At 41.0% G+C, this 25,284-nt stretch overlaps 1 protein-coding gene across 1 annotated transcript in view; it reads right to left on the minus strand.

Moving 5' to 3' along the window:
• ARHGAP32 (Rho GTPase activating protein 32) overlaps window positions 1–22,899 on the minus strand; it is a 209,296-nt gene extending 186,397 nt beyond the window's left edge. Inside the window, exon 1 of the mRNA XM_026863752.1 lies at window positions 22,858–22,899. The gene's annotated coding sequence lies outside the window, so the exon portion shown is untranslated. The remainder of the gene's footprint in view (window positions 1–22,857) is intronic.
• Between the last annotated feature and the right edge of the window lie 2,385 nt (window positions 22,900–25,284).

Below are 25,284 nucleotides of genomic sequence, written 5' to 3' on the forward strand. Positions count from 1 at the left end.
CCCCCCGCTCCTGTTTAATGACACGGTACAGGAACACGAGCAGCTTTTCTGTCACAGGCTGGCTCCGGTGTGGGCTCCGCCGCGATCCCCTGCGAACACCGGATTTTAACACACACACACACACACACACACACACACCCCGAAAAGGTGTGTATAACCGAAAAGCACAAACCAGCTGGCAATTGTGGGTTCCCATCCTGCCCTCCCTCAGCAGCACTGATTCATGTTTTCCTGAGGCTGTTAGAGGCATTTCAGCTGTAACCCTTTGCGAGCTGGAGGGAGGGAGAGGAATTTCTTTGTCCTGTGCCCTCGCATCCATGCGGGCATCTTCTTACCTGCTCTGGATGGTTTTACCCCTAAATAAAACTCGAGCAACTCCAATACAAGTGACCAGTAAGAGTCACAAGCGCAGGAGCCTATTCCCCCTTCTGCCAACTGTGTAACCTTGGATGTATCGTGTTAATGCATTTGCTTCCTCCTTTTGGAAAACTGGATAATATTTTCTGGGTTCCCAGAGGAGACTTGCAAGGTTTTAACTTATTTCTGTGTTTATGCAGCCAGTAGCTGTGCAAAACTGGTATTACATTTCCTAGTTTACACACTAAACCATAAATAGGAAATAAGTATTACCCAACTTTCAAATCCCATTAAAAGCCTGAAATCTTTCATCAGACCACCACTGCAGCAGGCTAGATGATTAGATATCCATAAGAGGCAGTGAGGTCTAGCAAATAAAGATGAAAGCTTGGATGATGGATGACTGGCTTTCAGTCCTGGCTTTGCCATTAGCTTGCTGCGTGACCTTGATCAAGTTGGTTTAATCTTTCTGTACCGGTACAAAACGTAGAGCTATTCTCACCTCTGTAAAATGGCCCAAGATTTCTGCATTATTGTTACTGCTACTGTTTGAGCTGGAGCTTCAGCAAACATGCAAGCTGTACTTTGTAACTAATAATACTAGATACTGTCTGGACACAGCCCATGGAAACTCAAAATACAACCTAAAGCAGCCTGATTTTGCACAGTTCCTTTCAAGTCAGGAGGACTGCTGAGGATTTTCTCTATTATCAGCTGCAAGTGAAGATTTCAAGTGTGTGAAATACCATATGCTCTTTGGACTCAATGAGATATCAAGTTTAGAAAGACAGAAAAAAAAATTTACAAAATAGAAACTTTTTTTTGGTTTAAAATGCAACAGAAGAGGCTACAAGATCCCATGTTTTGACACAACAGTCAGGACAACTCTGTTCTTTTTCTTAAGTTTTAAATGGTTGGATCGATGTTGTTTGCTAAATGCTAATATAACCGAGTGACAATAACCTTGTTAATCAGGCCTAACGCATAAGGACACAGTCATGCCAACCATTAGCTCAGCAGTTACAGGAGCAGGGGAAGATGCAAGCCTGGCAAAGCCGAGCAAAGTCAAACAGGTTATACCCGTTCTGTGCCTAGAAAGCCTAACGATTGTTTCTAAATCCCTTTCTCCCCACGCTAATTTTTCTTTGTTTCACCAAAACAGACATGCAGGAATGGGACAAGCTAAAGATAGAAGAGCCGAATAGGAAACAACATGCCCGTTTAGAAAAAAAACTATTCTGAGGTTGCATCAGGAGCTGCTGGGCTTCAGGAACTATTACAACCCTTTTCCTTCCCCCTCCACCACCCCCACCTGCAGTTCCCTGTGGCAGACCAAAACATACTGGATGGATTCATTTCAGGGACTAACTATATCCCTCAACCTGTGGTTTTGACCTGAGTGGGTAAGTTAATTCGACTGGAGTCAGACTTCCCGACAGGAGAAAACAGAAGCACACTGCAACAGCAAAGGTGTTTGCACGAGGCGATGGGGACAGAAATCTGTGGTGGTCCAGGACCCCAAAGCACCAACATTAAGGAGAGCACAAGGTGAGAAAACGTGTGGAAATTCACCCCCCAGCTGTACTACAATAAATACTGTGCTGCACCCCAAGGTAAGCACAGAAAGAGGATAACTACTACTTAAAAGAGCAAAATGAAAACCCAGCTCTGTGGCTGCTAGTAGAAGTGATCAGTGTTCAAGTCAAGCTGAACAAAACAGTAACAAACATAAAGGAAAAACAAAGCTGTCATTTTACAAAGTGATAAAGCATAAAAACCTCAACAGATACTGTCCACGCTGCATCTGTTGTAGCTTAAGGTCTACTATCATGCTTAACAGCAGAGTGGAAGTAGCTGTGGGGAAAATTTAAGCAAACGTATTTATGGTTCAGCTCCAAGAGAGGCTCTTGCCAACTAACTGGAACCAATTACTATTACAGAGAAGATGGATTTACTAGTGCAGAGGAGTTTCACATATCCCCTACCAAGAGCATCCAGGCATTTGGGGCACAGGAGAAGCTGAGACCCTGTTGCTGCTTTCCATGCTTCTGTGACATTACCACTGCCAGCCCTGCTACGAGATGCCATCTCCAGCTCCTCCTTCCAGCCCCTTTGTCTTCATCCAGTACTACCTGTTGTCTTGCACTTGGGCTGTAAATCCACCAAGGCCAGAGACTCTTCTCTGCCTTTTATATGTATGTTTTTCAGCACGGTACAGCTTTTTTTTCAAGACCAGGGCTCTGGATTCTGTAGTTAAACAATAGTAAGTATTTTCTTTCACAGCTGACAAGAACTCACCTATTATTAAGAAATACTGCTGTGCACACACGAGTGTCACATTTTCAAAAGGTCTTTAAGCCATCTCTTAGAAGACCGGGCTCAAAACCATGCTAGTCTGATGCAAACTAACCCAGCTTTACTGTACACGAGCTTGATTATTTCTGCTGGAGACAAGTTTTGACAGTAATGGATCATTTTTCTAACACAGACAAGATCCGGTCTCCAGTCAGCCACAATTTATTCTTATTTAGGGCTTAAATTATCATAATAATAGCAAAACAAATTAAAATTTTGACCCAAATTGTGGTATAGGCTTTTTTTTTTTTTTTTTAAATTAAGAGAACAGAGCAGAATGGTATCACTAACTGCAAACTCCAATTTGCTGCTAAATTAGCAATAAGCTTGGAAACATTTTCTCTCTTAATCCTTAGGGTAACAGAGGGTAGTGCAGAATCAAATTTAAGAACAAATCTCCAATCTGGAAAGCTTCTTTATGACACAGTTGCAGTCATGACCAACTTACTAACTTCCAGGTTGATATAGCTCATGAGAATGATAATTAGATTTACATAATGATTCAGCTTTCTACTACCTAAATAAAACTTTGCGAAACTGCAACAAGAACTCCTGTTTCAGACAATTCTCTCCTAACAGAAACTTCTGTCAACCATTTAAAGATTATCCAACTTGAATACCACTTGTCACCTCTGTCACTACATTCATTCCTCCCTCCTTCGATAGTTTCTCTGAGTTTAAGCACCGTTCCATTTAAAAAAAGATAAAAATGGCAAGCAAGTGTGGATTTTAAATTTAACTGCTTTGATTGCTTGAGGTTATCTAGGCAGAGAAAGAATAAGGATGCTGCAAGAAAGCCTTCCTCCCTTGCTCTTAATATAATTTCTCATTACATTAAAAATAGATTGTAATTAATAATGTATGCATGACACTAATGTAGGACTGCTTTTGTGTCCAAAACAAATGAATTTAATGGGAAAATATTTCAATGTTGAGATATACATATTTTTGAATAAATGACTTGAAGCAACACCATTCTCATAGTGTATATTGCAACCACAATTTTAGCTAAGGCATTGCTCAATACATGCTGAAGCAAGTCCAGGAAACACGAAGAACAACTGGACAGCAGGAACCAAGAAACTAAAATATTTAAAAGCAAATCTTGCTGCTAGCCCAAGATGAGAACTATTTTACTGCTAATTGATGACATAGGTCACAAACTGCTCTCTACTGAAGCATGGGACAGGACATTTGCCTTCTCATTCATGGCCTGCTCAATCTCACATTATATGAAAAATGGGGGGCGGTTTATACCAGAAGGACTCGGTGAATCACAACACAAGAGAACTAGACTGCAATTTCTGACTGACAAAACATACGTTAAAGCCTTTCAACCCCTCACCACATCAGACACTCCTTTTTGATGGTTAAGTTTAAATGAATTTCTGAAGGGCTGGCTCCCCATGAAGACAACCTAAGCGCTGAGCAGGCTGCAGCAGACACCTTCCAATCCCTGTCCAACAGGGAGTTTGCATTCCTGCACATTCTCCTGTACAAGAACTACGATCAAGGCTCTACTCACAATACAAGGTTAATGCCACTACTGAACACCTCCACAATTAATCATCTTCAAAGGCCATTTACACAGCTATATATTATTACATCTCCATGCAAGTTAATGCCACGCTGAATTCACTGGTGTTGACCTTGTTCTTTTGACGACCAACTAATCTACTACAGATATATTACCAATTTCTCTATAAAGAAACTGCAGAATGTACGCGTATGTGGTAGCAGGGGAAGGAGAAGAGGAGAAACAATTTAGGCTCTCAATGAAAAACCCAGCCCTGCAGATCAGGACTGCAAGAGGGTGATTGATATGTAGAGAACAACCTCCCCTCTCTCACCCTGGGTACCTAACAGGAAACATCCTCAACTCCCAACCAAGTTTGTTTTGGTTTTTAAAAAAGGTGTCAAATACAATTTTTTGTTACTGTTAAAGGAACATTCACCAGCAGGGCTCTTGCTAGAGGTGCCAAGCAAGCATGCAGAATAGCGTCCTACCTTCCCCTCCTAAACCTGAGACCCGTTTAAGCCATCAGTCAGAGGGCAGGTGCTGTACCTCCACACAACATGTTTCATGAGCCTTCTGCACAACACTAATGCAATAAAGACTGACACATCCACAGCCAAACTACACCGAAACTTTTAAAATCCTTTCTTACCTGAATTTTGCACCAAGTGTAAAACTAGGATGTTTATACTTCAGCTTGGCTAAAAACAACACGTGAATAAGAAGCTAAGGAGCAGCTACCTCGCTCCAAATCCTGCACGGGACACGTGGCATGTGTTTTTAAGTCGTGAAGATGATGGTTCATTAGTGGAATCCCTGCCATGAGTAGAACAATCAGGTACTCCCTGCAACTTACTGTTAGTGAAACCTTCTTCCAAAGTAAAGAGGAACCACCTTGTGAAGCAGACGCTAAACCAGGTGACTAATCTCAGTATTCCCACAGTGCTTTTCTGCCTCCCTCAAACAGTCTGAGCAAGCTGCCGCTCAGTACAAGTTTATGCTTGTACAGATGCTTTGCAACGCTGTGTCCAAGGTGTGTCTGTGCAATCCACCTGCTCAGATCCAGCAGCCTGAACGCCTCAGCCACCTGCCCTCTGGGGAATGAGGAACACGGCTGGGGAGAGGGGAGCACGTACTTTGAAACGTATTCCCCTCAAACGTGTCTTGGACATGGAAAAGGAGAACTCTGAGTTACAAAAGAAGCAGCAAGCTTTGTTAAATATTTACATCCTCAGACATCAGCAACGTAGAAATAGATCATCAGCCTCACAGCTGCTCAGGTGTAGTTCACACCTTGTACTTGGTTCCACTTCATTTTTGGATCAGGACTTGAAAAACTGTTTCTCCTGAGCCTAGAGAAAATGCAAGATAAACTACTAGGACAAGAAAAAGTCATGAGGGATGGGGAGCAGAGACATGAGAGGCAAAAACAAGCCCAGTAATTACCACACACAAGTCTTGGGTTTCTCTGGAGTTGGAGAAAACAGAAGCGGGCTCAGTGGCAGAGAGAAGCAGAGGCGGGCTCAGGGACTGGACTACTGTAAAGAGCTTTGCCACCTTTAAAACTTGTGGGTAAGAAAGCAACACTATCTTTTCATTAAAGTTTGATGACAACTGGACTGCCTACGGTGCAGGAGAGCCAGTTTGAGACATTCTGTGGTGGAAGGTGGCCAAGCCTGGAATCAAAGTTTGAATAATAGGGGAACAGATCAAATGGGAATCGGCACAGGCACATTTCACTGCAGCCAGGTCAAAGTCCTCACAGATAACAGCTTCTTGGCCCCCAAAGGGCAGCACCTAAGGGAGCAACTTTTTCTCCAGTGCAAGAGGTCAGCAGTAACAAGGAAACAAAGAACACCCTGGAAGTGATTTGAGCATCTGCGTATATATATAACCAGAAAAGATTGCACAGTAGTTGAAAAATTTTAAATGCTTCTCCCATCTGTCCATCCCTCTCATTTCTGAGCATCATTCCACATTTCCTCAAGTCCCTTTTCAACCAGCTGCTCTTCACACACAAGTTGATCCTCTCTTTTGTCGTATGAGCTGAACAGCACATGTCAGCTGTTAGCACTGTTGTTAGTCCAGGCCATCAGCCCAGTTCACCTAAAAGCTGTATAGAGATGTCTAACAGGATCACACAGTCTCTCCTCTGCAGCAGAACTGATCTAACTCCATGCTTGCACACCAGCAAGCTTCCCATCTCGGAGAGGTGGGAATTCCACTAAGGACCTATCATGTAGCTGTCATGCACCCAGTATCTAAATACATAATCGTACAAAGGACTCTGGTTTTCTTTTATTCCCCAGGCATAAAGCTAGCAATATGCTGCTCTGTTCTTGTATTAGCCAGCCATGATTTGACTCACAGGAATACACTATAATAATTCTGGCAATAATTCTGCTGCTATCTCACCTGAGTACCTCTTGGATGAAAGCTTTCAATTAAAATATCCCCCAAGACAGTTGCAAGGAGAGAAAGAGAGGAGAATTTTTGTCTTCTTTGCCTGTTCTTATCAGAGTCATAATTTCCCTTTCGCTCTGACTGACCCTCTCTGAAACAGGTCTACAATTTTGCTTGTTCAGAGGTTAAAGTTTGCAGATACTGTGGTTTAGGTATCCTCATCTGCATGTTCTCTCAGTTCTACTTTCTAATCATGTGAGGGCAGTTACACCTTTGTTTTCCACACTTAACATTCAAGTACTTCATCCGAGCATCTCACTAGTAGAAGATAGTGCTGATTTCCTCATTGTGAAAAGCAGAGAGCCAGAAGAGACAGAAGATGCATGATTATTCAAAAATTACCAAAAATGTCTTATGTAATCTCTCAGAGCTTGAATTAAGTGTCATGCCAGGTTCTTCACATTTACCCAGAAAACAACACATGCTACTTCTTTAGAGATTAGCAGTTAAGGGCTGATAATGAAGTCAGGCCACCACATCTCAGGTGGTGAGCCTTAGTGCAGCCTGCATGAAGCTTCACTGACTGAAGCTGGATCCTGCACGGACACTATTGCAGCATGAAGGTGCCTTTAATGATTCTTCATGACCTCTCTCTTGCTCTCATATTGTAAAAAGACATTTTCAGAATCATTCCTCCTCCACTGCAGTTAGAAGTCTGTCTTCAGCCACATCAAAAAAGCCTAACCATAAAGCTCACCAAACTTTCACTTTACCGTGCTATTCATCTCTTCTCACTGCTTTACCAGGTTTTTTTCCCTCAACTGCATTTGATTTCAAGTTCTCACCCTTTCACATTTCCTGCTCTCCACCTTATTAGCCCCTGCTTTCTCACTCACATCTTTCGCTTTCCTGCTGTTATTTCAGTCCTTCCACAAGCCCTGATCCATATTCTTCCTTCCATTATTTCATTCCTTCATTATTATAAAACCTTCTCTTTCTCCTTTCCCAAATGTTGCTTTGTAAGAAACTACTTTACCTGATACAACAACAAAAAAATCATTCTTTTCATGTGAGTCTTGTAATTGTTAATCTTATGGAGAGGGGTTGGAGAAAGTTGAGGAGGGCTGTTTGGTTTTCGTTTTTAGCAACATCCTTCTGCTGTCCCTACATCAACATGTTATGCCAACAGCTTTTATGGGCAAATGAAATGCTAACAAAATCCAGCCCAAGTTAAATCTAGTATCCAGCTTTTTTTCCTTGATGCCAGAACCTCACCGAGAATGTCTGAAAAGGTACAGGACCTGATCTCCCACCAGGCTTGCTGCTTACAAGGGACTCGATCCACCACCAGTAACCATTTATCACTAACAATCTTGCAAACTCACTTTTGCACCTGTGCAGCAGCCAGCCTTAACAAGACACAGCAGATACCAAGTGTCAGCTTACATAATAAGGGAGGAGTTTAGTCAGGTAATTTATCCAGACATGGGACACATTATTATGCTGTAGATAGATTTATTTTTTTTTCCCTACTGAAAAAATGGCTGTGCTAAGCATTCCTTCTCCAGGCACGACACAGGCCACAGTCTCCCCCCTGCTCTGCAGCAAGTCTAGAAGCTTAAGAGGTGAAAGAGATCATTACATCAACCGGGACTGCCGAAAAGCAGAGCACGGCGCTGTCACAGGGTGAGAAACAAGCCTGGCTGCAGGAAGAACAGGAGGAAGGAGATGGCTGAACGTCTCACAAATGCCAGACAGCTCTGCACCACAGGGCAGGAGCGAGGACTGGGAGAAGAAACATCAGTTTTGTTGGTATTAAACCTGTGTTTAAAGCTCACGGGTTAACCAGCATCAAGCAGGTCCTCTCAGATTGGGCACTCACCTTTATACCAGGCTGCTTCCAGCTTAAATATACCAGGGCTTTTGGTAGTAGGTCAAAATATAAAAGCAACAAAAGGAGCTGTGCTAGAAGCTCAAGAATGACTTGGAGCAGCTGGAGAGCCTGCTGGTACCCAGGGTGTCACCATCAGAGCCTTGCAAAGGGCTGGAGTTGCAAAGAAAAGTTAAACCACTAAGAGAAGTGGGGAAAACACAGCACTATGGATAGGAATGTTCACTATCACAGAGGCCGTGCTCTGCGCCCAGCACTGGCAGGACTCAGTTACTTGCAAATGCAACTAGCAGGAACACTCCAAATAAATTGTAGCAAACCCCAACTAAATCCAAATAAATGGTAGCAGCCGTGATAGCAAGGGCTGAGGCCAGGCTTCAGCCTGCGTGTTGCAGAAGGTGCCTACTCAAGAGGAAGGACACAAATAAACAAACAACTTGAAAGCAACAGAATATGCATAATATTTCGAAATAAGGCTGAAATTTCTCATTGCACAGGGAGAGCGTCTTATCTTTGCCTGCAGGGAGATTATTTGATCAGTCCCAGTTCTGTATCTGCAACTTCTACATTCCCACATTATAAACACACAAATATTCCGTTTCGTGAGGCTTAAAGTAATATTCATGGCAGCTGTCGTCCGATATCTTTCACTACCTACAGTCAATTCTACACCTAGAAAGACATCACAGAGAACCCAGTGAGAGAAACATTTTGCTGTTACTGCGGTTTGTTTGTTTTTTAAACATTGCAGAAGTGGATAATGCATGGAAATGTACCTTACACAGGTTACACAATACAAATGTTGCAAAGCAAGAAATATTACTCCTACTTTGTCTACCCCCAAGGAAAGCCACTGTAGCTCTAGGCTTCAGGTGATCTTCTGATGTTTGAAGAGAAGAATTAATTCTGGCTAACACTGATAGAAGAATACACAAAAAAAAATTACAGTATACGTTTTTATTATAATCTTTTCCTGACCAAAAAAAAAAAAAAAAAAATCACTGATTTTGTTAAAAAATTGAACATAAATGTTTTCTGTTTAAAACTACATTCTGTATTTTCTTATAAGTGCAGCTTCTGGGATTTATCTTTTTTTAAAACACCACTGAAAGCTTTTTAACCCAGCACACAGTTAAATGAGAATAAAATGGCTGTTTTGAACATGAAGAAGAGATTACACTTTTTTTCTTTTCCTCAAATGGAAAGAAAGGAAGATGAAAGACAAATCTCATTTTCTCTCATTACTATCCATTGATGCACAGAATTTTCTTAATTGCTTTCCTTATGGGTATAATCTAAATGTTTTAAACTATAATAAACCTACGAAGCACCACAAGAAAATAAAAGAAGATTGAGAAAGAGCTTGGGGACTCTTTTAGCAAATTTTTCATTAGTTTTGCGTGGAGAACAACATCCAAGAAGCTTGAATGCATGTTACAGCAAAAACCCATAAAAGCACTATGGTCAGGGGAAAAGGACACACAGAAAAGGATATTATGGTCTGGCTTTCCAGGCCTATCATCCAGAACACCTAATGCACGAGGGTATTGGTTTGGTGGGAAAGGGAATATAAATTGTTAAACAGATACGCTAGAAAAACAAGCTGTAAGATGTACTGAAAATGTCCCTAAAAAAATAAATAAATGTGAGTCTTGGAAGTAGTTCAGTGGCATTTATCCTGGAGAATTATGAGAGCACAGGCACTGATGGGTTGTACTTTAAGGCTTGAATGCCACCTGGTCTCTGAACCACCATAGCTGAGAACAGGAGAGTAAAGATTTAAACAAACTGGAAATTGCACCCACTAGGCTGAAAAGTAATTTCCTCACTAAGTTTCAAGAATGTCAATGTGTACACAAGGTGTAAAACCAGCAGTTAAACAGCAGACAGACCCAGTCTCTCCCATCTCCACAAGGTAACATTTATAAACATCCACAAACCCACAGGTAACTAAAACGAAACACAAACTGGAAAACACATTTAAAGCATTTTCTCAGTGATTGGAAGGAAAAGGGGATTTCGTGATCTTTTTGTCTTCATGCTCAAACTTCTGCAGCAGGGCTGCTTTGTACTGTAAGTACAGCCTTTGTAGCACATATTCACACAATGCAGTAGTCCATTAGCTGGTTACGGCTAAAACCAGTATTTACACACATGCAATGCTTAATGCTCATTAACATACACCGAACTTACTTCATTCACCGAAAAGGTGGGGTGTTTACAGTTATTACCACTCCTTCCCCCCTAGATGTTTATTATCACAGACTTACTGGGTAACTGCTTAAACCACTACAGCTGGGTTCAAAAACCTGAAAGGCACAAGTGATTTTTCAGGACCCTCATACAGTTAGAAGATGAAGAATGCAAAAGGATGCTCCACTGCTGCCTACTATCCTGTTGCCTGCCCTTCTCCAGCTTAAGAAAAAAGAGCTTTTTAAAAAACACACCTCATTCACTGTTTGAAATTATTGGCTTGTTAACAGAGCTTGAAAGGATGCTGCTATTGTGGGGGGCAACACGATGGACTACAAATTCAGCTAAAAGGCCAAAAGTGGTCAACACTTGTTTATATCCTTCTTAACATCCTACACTGGGGAAAGCAACATTCTCCCTGAAGTGAACTCCCTGGTTAGGCTGACCTCTCTTTTGGTTCACAAACTTGCTTTTCTTATTTCATAAAGAGCTGCTATTGTCATAAATCAAATTCTTCACAAATTAAAGAGAAGGAACCCAGCATAGCCTGCTAAATACATTTTCCTGAAGAGCATTCTACCTGTACAAGCTTGGCTCAGGGCTTACACCCTAGCCTTCTGGGGCGACAGGATTTCTTAGACACTCATTGCACATTATTTTAACCAGATCTCCAGTCTTCCAGCATCTATTCCAGGGGCATGAGTGCTCCACAGCTACAAAACTTCAGGTGTGCCACAACTGTCAAATGACAGAATACAGAAGATTCTAGTGCTTGAGTTCTTACTATCATTAAAGACCACTTAAAAAGAGAGATGAATAAAACCACTTTTTTTCATTCAACGATAGTTAGTTCCAATAGTGTCTAGGAGTCCCTGCATAGATCAAGCTCCCTAGTGCCAGCAGAAACATGCACAAAACAGAAGAGTTTGCACAGAAAAGATGGAGGAAAAACAAAGGGATGGTGCATTAAATGACTTGTCCGAGCAGACACAGTGAAATACCGTGGGATTACAACCCAGGTCACCTAAATCCCAGATCTGTTTCCCCATCTCTCCCAGTCCATGCTGGTTCACCAATACAGATTTCTCTTTCTCAGTAAAGCAGCAAGAAGAAAAATAATCACGTGGGGCCTGAAAGGAAGGCAGACTTTGCAATCTCCTGCACGTTTTGGTGAGCCAAAATAAGCACTTTAAGCTCACCTCTGAACACTAATATAAGCTAAACAAGTAACAAGTAAATTTTTTTCATAGACTGTGAAAGGACATGAGTGTAACTCCAACCACATAGAACATAACTTTAAATAGCCTAGCACGACAGCACGTTACGCATCATCAGAGAAACACATAGCGCTCTGCAGCAAACCACAGGGTGGTTGAAGAGCAGACCTCCAAGAGCAGATACCTGTACTGACATCAGCCAGTTGGTGAAACAGGCTCAGCCTGCCCCTAATTCCACCTTGAAGGGGACAATGGTGCAAGAATTACACAGTAAATCAACTAGAGCGCTCTTTCAGTGCAACACTAAGGACTGGGAAATTAGCTGTAACCACAATAAAATAGGTTTGGGAGGGGAGGAAGGACAGGACCCCCCCGCTGCAGGGCTCCCATGCCAAATGGCAGCAGTTGCTGCGGTGAGCAGGACACGATTCCCACAGGGAATTGCACAGGGTCACAGGGTGGCAGGTTAAGGTCATGACCATGCAAACCCAGACACATCCCCAGGGGATACAACGGGCAACCAGTAATTTGGAGTCACTTGTGGTGCCTAATTGATCACACAGGTGAATGTTCAGGATGCATCACCTCTGACTTCTTTCAAGCAGGAACAGGCTGTCACTTTTAAGTCTCAATAATCCACATGTGGCTTTTAAGATGTCTTGGGACTCACAATTTCTGTAAGACGAATGAACGATAAAAATAAAATCACTATGTTAAAGTCAAATCTATAAAAAGAAACACAAGTGCCAGACTCCTGGGTGACAACTGTCATGCAGCAGGAGGTGAATCATGCCCTGGCATAGGCAGGCTGTAATTTGGTGCAAAGAAGTTATCATAATCAATATTTACAGATGAGTATTTTTCCAAAAAGAGTGTACGTTTGCCACAACAAGGATTTGGAGACTGCTCTTGGAATATAAATAACAGTACCACATGAAAAATGCTGTGTCCCCCACCCCCATCCTCCCCCCCAAAATAAATACATCTTAAAACCTGAACATGCAGATTGACATTTACTGTATGAAATTGAAAGGCCGGGCAACAAAAACTCAAGAGTGGAGGAGTCACATGCTCCCTTTGTGCTCCTTGTAGGACAAACTGAAGAAACGAAGTTGGAGAACCAAGTGCAATTATTTTACAATACTACTACAGAACTGGCTGGAAGCTCCTGCTGCGCAAAGCGCTGCACCGACACAAAGCCAGGCTCCGATTCAGGGGGCTGCGTGTCAGAAGCCATCACTGGAACATAACCAGTCACCAGCACCCCGCTAGCAAGAGGCAACCACTCCATCAGGGAAGCATTATGAAACTTGTTTATAAAAATCTTTGCAACATGTACTGCACTATTATGCAACTGTTAAATACGTCCGTATTTCCAGTGTGAAAACAAACACTGGGAAGAACTCCTAAGGGATGAATCTCTGGGATGCACCAGATAAACTTGAAATCTTATTATGTGGATGTTTCTGACAATTTTATGCTTTAAGAACTGTGACAGTAAAACAGAGCCAGTGCCAAAGTTGATGCCTCAAAGGGTCTCAAACTGGCAGCGGCATTAACATCCTTTTCTGTGCAGCCTATGTTTAATTATATGGAAAACACAAAATTATTTTACAAAAGGAGTTTTTATTGGGAAATATTTTTTTAACTGTCTAGAAATCAAGATAGTCTAAAATAAAGGAAATTTAAGCTCTACTCATGCATTGCACCCGTTACACATAAAACTATTTCTCATGCTTCTAATGGTCACTACAAGCTCTCCAGATAAGCTTTTGCTCATGGATTTTCTTTCAATATATAACCCAGGCTCACCTATGAGAAGGCCTGATATTGCAAATTGAATCAAGACGATCCCCATAATTTTAAATCACTAAAGAAAAGCTTGCAGACATGCCTTTACAGATCAAATAGAACTCACAGCTGATTTAAATTCAAATTCTGTTAGTGCCAAACACCCAGCATTCCCGAACCAGTAAATTGTGTATCCAATTATCACTTGTGGAGTTCAAGGGACTGCATTTAAATGATGATTATGAAAATGAAATGGACTTGAAATGCCTTTTTGACTAGAAAAATGAGTGTTGAAAGCAACAGTTGCTCAGGAAAAGTGCTTCTAAAAATATTAATAGTTTTACTACACGTGGTTCTACTGAAGATTTAAAGGACGTTATTGCCAAGTCTTCTTCTTGTTGCCTGGCCCCGTGACAAGGTAACCTACAACACTCAAAACCAGGAAAATGCCCAACCTTGAGAAACAAAGTTTTTTAGTAAGAATAGCTTTGTGTTTGAGCACAGCAGCTGTGTCCTCAGCTGGACCTCCCACACCACCACAAGACGTGATATTAACATCTTCTGGAGAAACCCTGCTCGGACAGGTATGGCAAGAGGCTCTGCAGAACAACAGGCTACATAACCCCACAGGTACTAGGATGAGGGGGAAGGGGAAAAAAGTAAAAACCCAACCCAAAAACCAAACCAAACAAACTACAGAGGAAGTTAGAGACGTAAGAAAAAAAATCTTGCCTCTTAAACACAGAGCAGACTCTTCAGACAGAAAAGTTTGGGCATGCTGAAACACCATAATTTATGGAAAAATGCAACTGGGCAGGTTCACTTAATGCAAAACCCACACAATTTTATAAACCAGTGCATCCAGATGCCTTTTCCTTCCTTGTCGCTTCTGTGGTAACTTACCTCTCCCAGAGTATATATTGACCAACATATTGACCTTTTGTTACAGCTACTGAATTGCTGCCTTTTAAATGGTGCCTCTTAATTTAATAGAGCAGTAAACCTGGTGATACTTTCATGCTTCATGTGGCCAGAAGCCTTTTTCCTTTCATAAACAAATCTAACTGAATAAAGCCTTAAAAACTCTTTCAGTCAGTAGCAATAAGGCCAGTAGGAATGATTTCAGCATCCCCGAGCAACCAGGCCTCTGCTTTGTTGCAGCATGGCAACACAGCGCAGGATCTAACATTACCACGTTCATTCTAAACGAACGACGCGCTAGCAAACTGACATATCCTATAGTAACAGAACTCACGTTTCAAGCTTAGAATACAATTTTGAGAAGGTGCCATCAATTAAGAGAGAGCCATTGGGCAGACTAGGGACAAAAATAATGCTTCCAAATAAATCTTTAGGCAGAAGTTTCAAACAAGCAACAGCTACCTACCTCAGTAATCTCAGTCCCAATGCCCAATTACCAAGCGATTGCCCAATATATTGCTTCCAAAGCAATTTGGAAATTTGAAAATTTTCAATTCAAGAAACAGAAATATTTCTTGCAAAGAAGATCAAATAAAAATCACATGGCGTAGTTTTACCATCACAGACAGGAGGAAGATCAGTGAAGGAAAATTGCTACAAATATTCCTGATCCAAGTTTCTACACAGCAGACAAACGTGATAGATCTGATGCTTTCAGCAATATCACCTGTCTATAACAATGTCAACTCCAAGAACATTCCCAAGGCAACAAATAGAGTGTTTGACACCTCTTCAGAGATTGAAAGATAGTTCTTTTACTTCAAAGCAACTACAAGACTTTTATTCAACTTTTGGCTTCAGTGCAGAAGTTGAACTATATGACTGCTAGAACAATGCACAAAAGCACATTTCACATCACAGTGAAAGCACCGCATTCTTGGAGCTGGCAAGAAAACCTTTTTCACTCAAGTTGTGCCAGGCAATGTTTTTCTTCAGGAAGAAGACGCACAAAGAAATGCACAAAATGCTACATACTCAGGCTAAAGCGATGCATCCGCATTGTTGGCTTCATTCATGTTACAGATCCCATGATACTGGCACTGGATTTTTCTTCTATCTTAAGTTTTTTAAGCAGATCCATGCAAATGTTATCCTTGGTGTGACTGGATTTCTGTGCACAGAACACTGAACAATCACTGGTTTATCCACAGATTTGTTCTCTTATTAAAACCTTTAAGTATTTCCTGACAGGTTTCTGTACTTCATTTTGCCCTTTACGGTGGGCTATATATGAGAATCCTACAAGACTCAGTAACATTCTGGAGAATTCTCTTCTATTGCATTTCTGGTCATAATCAAATAGAATGAATTCCTGCTCTGCTCCTCTGTAAGTTATTGCTACCATATAGACTTGGCTTCTGTGGCTTTCATACCAAACTTGCACCCCAGCAAAAGCAAAACCCACATTTGCTGTCAGAAGAGCTCAACTTCATGTGACTTCATCTATTTAGAATAAATGTAACATTCAAGGGGCTTGAAATTTTTGCTGTTTTTTTAAAAAGAATCCTACTGAATTTTTAAGCCAGCAATGATCTCCTTAAAAATTTCTCCTGAGTATATCACAATGCATGCAAGTGAGAACCTTTAAAAAATGATACAAATTTTCAGATTGGTTTCTGTAAAATTCCATATATTTTTATCATTGTTGAGTATGGTAACACTCCTACAGAAAAAAAGAAAACTGAGGAAGAAGGAAGGGGCAGAGGAACATTGTTGCTTCAAAAAATAATCTTCAAGAACTTGGAAAAAGCAGAAAATATTGCTCTTCTCCCTATACTAGTTTACAGAAAGGCTGATGAAATTAAGAAATTTATACAACCCATGCATTCAAACAGAAGACTGAAATGCCTTTTTAACATACGCCAAGCAAAAAAAAAAAAATCCAATAAAGTTATACAGAAAAAAAACCCTATCGCATATTAACAAGAGACCATAATTTCATTTTCATATTTGCTTCAGAGTCACGAGTTCTTGCATTATGTGGCATCTGAGTATGCAGACATATTATTTCCTTATGTTGCAGCATCCTCAGTAGCATATGTTCCCCCACTTTTTCCTTTGCGCAGTTCTTCAAACTTGCAGCTAATCAAAAGAAATTTCTGGGATCTTATCTTCCATTTTTAGTGCTGGCCTACTTAAAAAAACAAAGGGAACCCAGCAATAGCAAGACATGCCTCTCCCTTTGTGAAAATGAGTAAAAGGAAACAATATCTCTGTTCCTCCCTTGATCAGATTATTGAGGCAAACAGGCTCACAGACTTTCAAGAGCTGTTAACAATTCACCCAGGCTGGTATAATGTATGGAAGGAAAGCAGCTGGGGAAAAAAGAGGCAACCTGCAGTTAGAATAGATTGGATGCAACATCAAACCACATGCATAGCCACAGCACTCCAGGGTAGTCGTGGTGGGACACCTTCCTTTTGACTAAACTTCTGGACTCCTGCCCAATTCAGTTTCGTTGGATTCGGTTAAATTCTTTGTGTGCGACTTCCTGAACAAGCACGTATCTGTATCTGTCAGATTCCCACACTTCCTTAAGTCCACAAACAGCAATTTGCAAAAGCAAGAGTGGGATTTTTCAGAGCCCTTAGTTACTCACATCACATCAATCAATTTTTCCAGTGATCAAGGACGAACGGCTGATAACAAAACCTTGACAGATCACATGGAGGCAGCTGACTTTGAGCAAGTAAAACCTTTGAGAAAAGGAACTGTATCTACATCAGCAGTACGCACTGGGTATTTCTGCAAAAAAATACCCTAGGAAATAAGATCTAACTCTGGCCTAGATTTCTACTGTCCTCAATCTTCCTTACTTCTTCCATAAGGACGAGCTTTCTTTATGCCAATATATGTCCAAGATGACTGAAAGAAAGACTGACTGACAAGTTAAGAGAACACAAAAACTTAAGCGTTACATCAAGAATTATACAGATTCCAACATCAAGGGATTTCACTGGGTAGATACCATAGTGGGCTCAACTGCAGCACGTTAGGAACTACGCATATAAAGCAGCCCTCATCCTAATTTTGGGGCAGATTTGGGTTCACAGTTGACAACTAGGGGCTTCCTATGTTTTCGAAGAGTCCAAACTGAGGTCTCTAGAGAGCTGATTTGCTGAACTCTTCCTGAACTTCAGTGCAAGAGAGGCTCTCTCTTCTCAGATAACCCCTCACTGAACTGGCTCCAAATGCTTCCAGGTGTTCGTTTTGCAGACAGTATTCCCAATGAAGTCAAGCACTGCCATCATGTTCTACCTATACTGAAAATCACTGGGGAAAGGAGAAAATAAATGTGGAGTCTCAACATTGATCACGAGTGAAGGAACAGGGAATAAATGAGGTTCAAATCCTTGTGACGGTTCTGATGAGGAAAGGACACGCTTTCACTCATGGTACAGCAAAGCACATGTGCAGCAGCCACATCTGTGTTGCAGCTGTCTCCACCCCTTATGCTTTCTACTGAAACTTCAGTGGTCTAACAGATGCATTAATTACAATTTAAAATGAACCTGCACTTGAAGAAGAGGCAGGGAGGAAGGAAAAAATGATGTGGCAGGTACCCTTGGCATCAAGTCTTAAAGGACAGGAATTTACAATTATGTGATCATTTTAACAAGGCAACTTTCCTTCCTCTCAAGCATTTTTGTCCTCTGCACACTGCAGCTTACCCCATGTGCTCAGCAGTTCTATTTATATAGACGTGACTCACCTTAGAACCGCCTCAGACAATGTACCTCTTCCACTTTCCCTTAAAAAATGAAAACAACAACAAAGGAAAAACAGCGTTGAACTAAGATTCTCTTTCTAAAGTTCATCCTGAAATGTTGACAAGACTGTGGAGATAATGCGACATTCAAGGTTCAGAACGCTCAGAAACAACGCAGGGGTCTCGGGTGAGCAGAGGGGAACCAGTAGACCAGAAACTGTCACCCTGATTCCACATGACACTGCCATATGCCTAGCACTGCAACAGCATCAGGAAGACGATCCAAGACCTCATCTGCATGCAGAACATCATTTCAAAAATGTCTTCAACGGACAGACAAGTCAAACAGTTATTTTTTCATTGTAGTCCCTTAAGTGAATTGTTATGTTGCTTTTACTGTTAGATGGAGGACATTCTTTTAAAATAAGAAAAATAAGGAAAAAAGCAGTGAAGCTTAGCTGGAAAGTTAGACGTGTCCCTAGAGATCTCTCATCTAAAGTCTGGGAAAAACAGGCTCTAATCTACTCTGGTACTCCATACACAGACAAAAAGAAATATTTTGCAGATGGTGTTCCTGAGGGGGTGTGGGAGGCAGGGAAAAATAACTTCTCCACATTCAGTCTTTCTACAATGCCTAAAGGTAAAAAGGAATCAGATTTCTCTCACTTCTTCAAGTTCTACTTTTTTTGGTTATCTATCCTGGTTGCTCCCTGGAACCCCATGCACACGCTTCCTCTCCACTACACCTCATCCCCTTCCGCTAGGCAAAACTGTTCCAAGGCTGCGGCCACTTCCTTGCCAAAGCCACCCAGTCTTCACTTCCCAACAGCTCTTTCCTCATAAGAGCTCCTCATCAACTGTACAACAAGGAGGGGATTTCATCTCTTATTTCATGTGTGTAACAGGATTGGAACAGCCAGACTCACAGCCACCAAAACGGACAGTCCAGTTAAAGTAACCTGTGCTTCTTGGGTACATCTCCTTCCTTCCCCAAAAGGCTTGAGTCTTTTGGGCTCAGATTCAAGGGCCTGCACTGAGAGTTACAAAATGTCATAATTACTTAGGAACAATTTACCGATTCATTGTCAATACCAGCAATAAGCCTGATTTGATAAACATCACTTCCCACTAGAACGCAGGAAGCAGTTCTGACAGAATAAAGCAGAAAGCTCTTACCCTGTCCTGTCATGTCCCAGCTATTCCAGTTAATTGCAGCTGATATATCAACTACAGCAATGTCTTCACTTTAAAATTATATAGTGTCGACTGCATGCTTGTAAAAAAACCCTTGTTCTAAGAAAAAATGTTTTACTTCATTGTTTGTTTTAAAGCTCAATACAAGAAGATCAATTTCTTCCTTCATGCAGACCTAATTCCCCAATTGGCAAAACTTAATAGCAATAATCTCTACCCAGAAAACCTGAGTTGTTCTTCCCAAATTCCTCAGCTGTAAGTAATCTTATGTGAACCACTGTGAAAGAAGTAAAATCCAGCTTGTCCTCATATGCAAACATGAACTGAAGTATCAGCATTCCTCAGTGAGGTCCAAAGTCAGAGAAGGCTGCTCAGCACGTAACACGTAGGTCTATGTGCAGTTAAGTATGTGCTGAAGTGCTTCTGTGAAATGAAGGGCCAAGACAAACCTCCCAAATAGAAGCCACTTCTCCTGGCCCCTCTGTTATATTGTAAAGTACAGTTTTCTTGCCTCCAGAGACTCCACCATCAGCCTACCCAAGAAGAATCCAAGACGTGCCATCACTAAGTGGGCAGCACTGACTTCTAGGAATGGGAAGGAAAAGCTCACCAGCAGCAATTTCATTCCCATCCTTTTCAGAAGGATGGTGTAGAACTAAAGCTCTCAAATCACCAGAGCTATTAAGAAACCAGGAGGTGCTCCGGCTACCTGCAGACTCTCACAGAACACAAGACGACAGTTTTAGTGGAGAAACTGCACAGGATGACCTTGAATTTCTCCTCATGTGCAAAACTCATTTAAGTATGTCTCACCTCGCGCTTGCTCTGACATTTCAAAGGCCATCAGTAAGATGTCCTTATTGCATCTTGTTTCAATGGCCAAGTCCTATGAAAGGAAACTGAATCAGGACAGAGTCGGTTAAACAAAAATTTTGCTTTGCTGCTGCCTAATTAGATGATGCTGACTAATCCTCTGCATTACTTTACAGTGAAAGGAACCCAGCAGGAGTGTTAAGATGGGTTTTTAAAGAGCTAAAAGCCATGAATGATTTCCTTTTACAGGGAGTATTCCTCTTGCACAAGTTGCTTCATCAAGTGTTCTTTCCTAAGATTATATTCTCCATAAAACATCTCTGTGGCCTACAGCATTATAAGTTCAAAGAACAGCATAAGGAACGAAAAAGAGAAAAAAAAAAAAAAGCTGGACACAATCTCCTAAAAAATTTTCTATACAGAAGTGACTACAATGAGAAATTATTTGCAGGACTGACCTCTTGACCTACCATAAAGTAAAACAGGGACTATAAATTTTTGCTCTCCCCTTGCAAAAATGCAGACCTGTGGCTAACTGTACCATAATGTAGGCCCTTACCAAATTCACTAAGAATTGCTCGTGGGTTTATGGTGAGGCAGGCACAGGCAGCCCTTGCAAAGCTCAACCCCACGCTTGTACAGTCATGGTGGACTGAGAGAACCTTAACAGACTTAACACTGCTAAAAATTTAAATTTAAAATGTCCTCATTGCATTTCCTCAGAGATCCTGCTAAACCACAGCTACAAAATACACAAGATGAAAATAAAAAGGCTCCAGACTGAACTATTCAATGATGGGAAATCATTACCAATCTTTTTTGAAGCTTTAGCAGAATGACATCATCAACTATCTCATTATGTCAACTGGTTCCTATGGTAAGGAGTATTCAACTGCTCAAGCCTTCTTTTCTTCTCCAAGCTTAGCTCGTTAAGTTATGATCAATTAGGAAACATAATAGCCCTACTGGCAAGACAAGGCAAACAACAATAGAAGCCCAGTCAGTGGGGGTCATACAGTGTAAGGCTCAAGTGTTGAGGAGCTATCGCTCCATTGTCACGTTGAGTATGTAAAGCTTCTCCGTTTTCCATGATGTCAGCCAAGGGAAAACAAATGCACTTTGTAGATGATGAGTTTTCACTAAAACTGCAGTAAAACAACCTCGGTGCTCCAGTGTTGTGGATTTCCCAAAGTCATTTCAAGGTAGACAGCAGCGCTCTTCACAGCCTAACCTCTTGCGGGACTTGGGATACAGATCAAACACTGCTGCGTCCTGCTAGCCACGCGTGTGCAAACCTAAAGAACACTCACAACATACGGTGATCGTAACTGGGAGAAATTCAGCCCTCTACAATCAGGATGCTCAAGGCCTTGTGTACTGTGTCAGACTCATGGCAGCTGAAAGTAAAGACTGACTGCTACATCTTCTTTAGGTTCCTGTATGTGCATCTTGAACTATATTTAAAAGTCCTCCTTAGGAAAAGACAATTTTTGAATGACAGCTTTATCCTTAAAAATATCTCACCATAAACAGCCTTCTGCTCCACAGCGTAGCTCCTGACGGCTGTACAAGGTCAGATATGCCTCCTTACTTTAGTGACAAAACCAGGTCAACAGAACTGCCTACTTACTTCAAATACTTACCAACAGCTAATCCACTGGGAGAACGTGAGGGCTGCAGTACTCACTGCGGACAGATTTTTAAGTCTCAGGCTTACCTGAACATGCAAGTTGGCTCAATAATTCTGTTACCAGTGATTATGCAGAAATGGGGGTTAGGACAGAGGAGAAAGCAGGAGAAAAAGACAGTTCACTTTACAGTTTGTGCAAGGAAAAAAACTAAACCTCCCTTCTACTTCCACTGCAGATAGGCTGTCAGGAAACAGAATGAATAGACACAAGTCCACACAGATATTTTGTAAGGGCAGCTGCATTCAAAAATAACTTCTTAGGTATATCTGCAGGTAAGCCTCTACACTGTGTGTAGCTTTTTAGATCTTGTGTTTTTATTGACAGAGAATTTTACAAATACCTACTGCAATAATGCTCAAAAAAAAAAAAAGTAGACACATACATATTGTTGCAAACAATTAAGGTAATAACTAGTTCCCATAAATGACATACATGCAGGTATCTGAAACAATAGCTGATGCAAAATACCTGAACCTGCGGAAGTGTGCAGGTATTAAGTCAGTACATAAATGCAGAAGATATGCTGCTGGACATAACTTTTACTCAAGGTCACTGATGAAGTTGTTTTAATGTAATTAATTCTACAGCATTTAGAGTGATTTTTTAAAAATTGGCATAAAGCAGTAATTCCTATGAAGCACAACAAGAAGCCAAGGACTGTGCTTCACCTATAAACAAGAAACCACTACGCTCTTGTCTGGCATTGGCTGTGCTGGGTGAGGGTTAACCAGACTCTGCTGACTCACCAAGGCAGCTCAGTCATCCCCTCCAAACAGGGCTGAGGAGAAACGTCCCCTGAAAGTCAGGACCCAAAATGCAACGCCGGGGGAAAAAAAGAGAAAGGAATGAGGTAATCTTAATGTCAGCTGTTTTCTATGATAGTAAATAACACATCTTCCCCCTTAGTATTCAGATAATGTGACAACATTTAGAAAGAATTTCAGTTGGTCTCAATTAGATGGAGTGAAAAAAGATTCGAGTCTTTAACACGAAAGACCGAAGAAATTCATACCCTTCTTTCCTTTACGAGGAACCTTGTCACTTTATTGTGCAGTGAGCAGGCTCACCATGGCAGACAAGATCAGGATGGAAGAACAGCAGCCAGGGGAGGTTGAAGCACCTCAGAACGTATTTCAGACCCAACAAAACAGATTTAATAATTTTCAGTGCATTTTATCCAAACAGCATGTGACCTATTTTAGGCCTCAGAGTTGACTATAATTAACTGTAACTTGTACAGATTTCAATTTAATACATGAACTAGCTTGCTAATAAATTTGAAAATTAAAGCAGGGCAATTTCTAAAGTTAAAGTAGTCAGAAACCCATTTTTAAGTTAAAACAGACAAATCTATGCTGTATATCAAGTCTATATGATAATTCTTTCCAGCACAACTTCAAGGTAAACGTTTTAAAGAAAATTTTATGCTGTCTCAAACCCTTAGCACAAGGGCAAAATGTGATTCTGTAGTCTCAAAATCTCTACTTCCTTTCAATAAAAAGGCAGATTTTTAAAATTGTTTTCTTAGTGGCAAGTGAGACTCTTATATTTCAAATTTAGTTCTGCTTTGTAATGGCATTCTTAAAAACTTCTGGCAGACAGCGTTACAAAAACTGAGTTACCTAAAGAAGAGAGTAATAGAGAAGAAACCGAAACAAGATAAACATTAAACTGCCAAAACTCTACATGCTACACACTTCATTGCTCTTTCACAGTTCATCTCCATAAGCTCCCTGCACACTACCTACCTCAAATCAGTGTCTCCTGTAGCCCCCCCATACTCCAGCACTTGAAAGAAAAAAAGCACTTGACCTTAAACCTTTAGTTTGACACAAGGCTCACCAGGTTACTCAGCTAACCTGCCGGCCACCTTCCCCAGCAATCCTCCCCTATGGGGTGTTGGGAAGGGGAAAAAAAAAAAAAATAAAGGGAGCTATGGGCTGAATGAGTGGTTCTGGGTACAGCAGCACTCTCATGGCCACCAGCTCCAAGGTACTGTGACATTACAGAGGAAAAAAATAGCAGTGAGCGTAGAGCTCATAAGCTTATCTCTGGGACAGAGACAGAAGATTCTGCCTGTGATCTTAACTGCCATTAAACCTCATATGAAATTCAGCATGCCACTTTTTCCTTTGACCCCATTTCATCTACAAAGAGGTCTAATTACAACTTCCCTACTTTACTTACTTAATCTTGGAAATCTCTGAATGGCGAGGCCATGATTAAAACAAAAATTTTGCTGTTATTTAAAACACAATTTTGTTTAGGTTCAAATGAGATCCCCAACCCTGCTGAGACATGCACTTCTTTTCAATCTCCCATTCTCTTCTCTCTTATTTCCTTACTCAAGAAAACACAACCATTTCCAGCCTCCCCATCCACTGCCACCTCCAGTGTCACACAAAATCCCAGGAGTGAAGATAAATAAAAGAAAGTTCCATTTTAGAAACTCATGCAGACATCCTCCTAGGAAAGAAAAAAAAAACAACCCCAAAACAAGCATAACCTCTTACTCATTTATATCCAGGCCTTCCTTTTTCTCTCCTTCCCAGACACTTTTATCCAGGCTACAAAATTTTCTCTGTCCATGAAGGCGAGTTCTCACAAAATCCCTTTTATAGTCAGTGTGATGAAGAAAACCAGAAGAAAACTACAAGGATTTTGATTAGAACTTGGCATACTGTACATTTGCAAATAGATAAATATTTCTACCCTACACCTCCAAATTGTTACTTTAATGACATTTCTGTACTTAGTATCCCTACTTTGTTTGAGATTTTTATTTCTCTGGTAACTTTTGAAATAAACAGCAGTTTGTGGAGCAAAGAATAAACCCATGAAATCTAAGGAAGCAGAGAAAAAAAAAAAAAACACTCATAGTGCCCTTATCTGTATCAGCACATGCATAAAAACACCTGCTGGATTTCACTCCAACACATCCCTTCAATGAAGACAGCCACATCTGTTTCAAAATTCAGCATCAGACTTTTGCCAAAAGTTTTCCTTACTAATACTGCAGCTTAGTTCACAGCCAGGCTTTGCAATGACTTCAAATGGAAAGCAAGTCTGATAGTTTTGCAGTGCTGTCTGGCAAGCCAGAATAGAGATGAGGGATGGAAAGAGTGTTGGAAATTGAATTAATAAGTAGTAGATGGTGACATTCAAGTAGAGGA

Source organism: Athene cunicularia (genome assembly GCF_003259725.1).
Source record: "Athene cunicularia isolate RWA chromosome 24 unlocalized genomic scaffold, athCun1 chr24_part1, whole genome shotgun sequence".
Taxonomy (NCBI): Eukaryota; Metazoa; Chordata; class Aves; order Strigiformes; family Strigidae; genus Athene; species Athene cunicularia.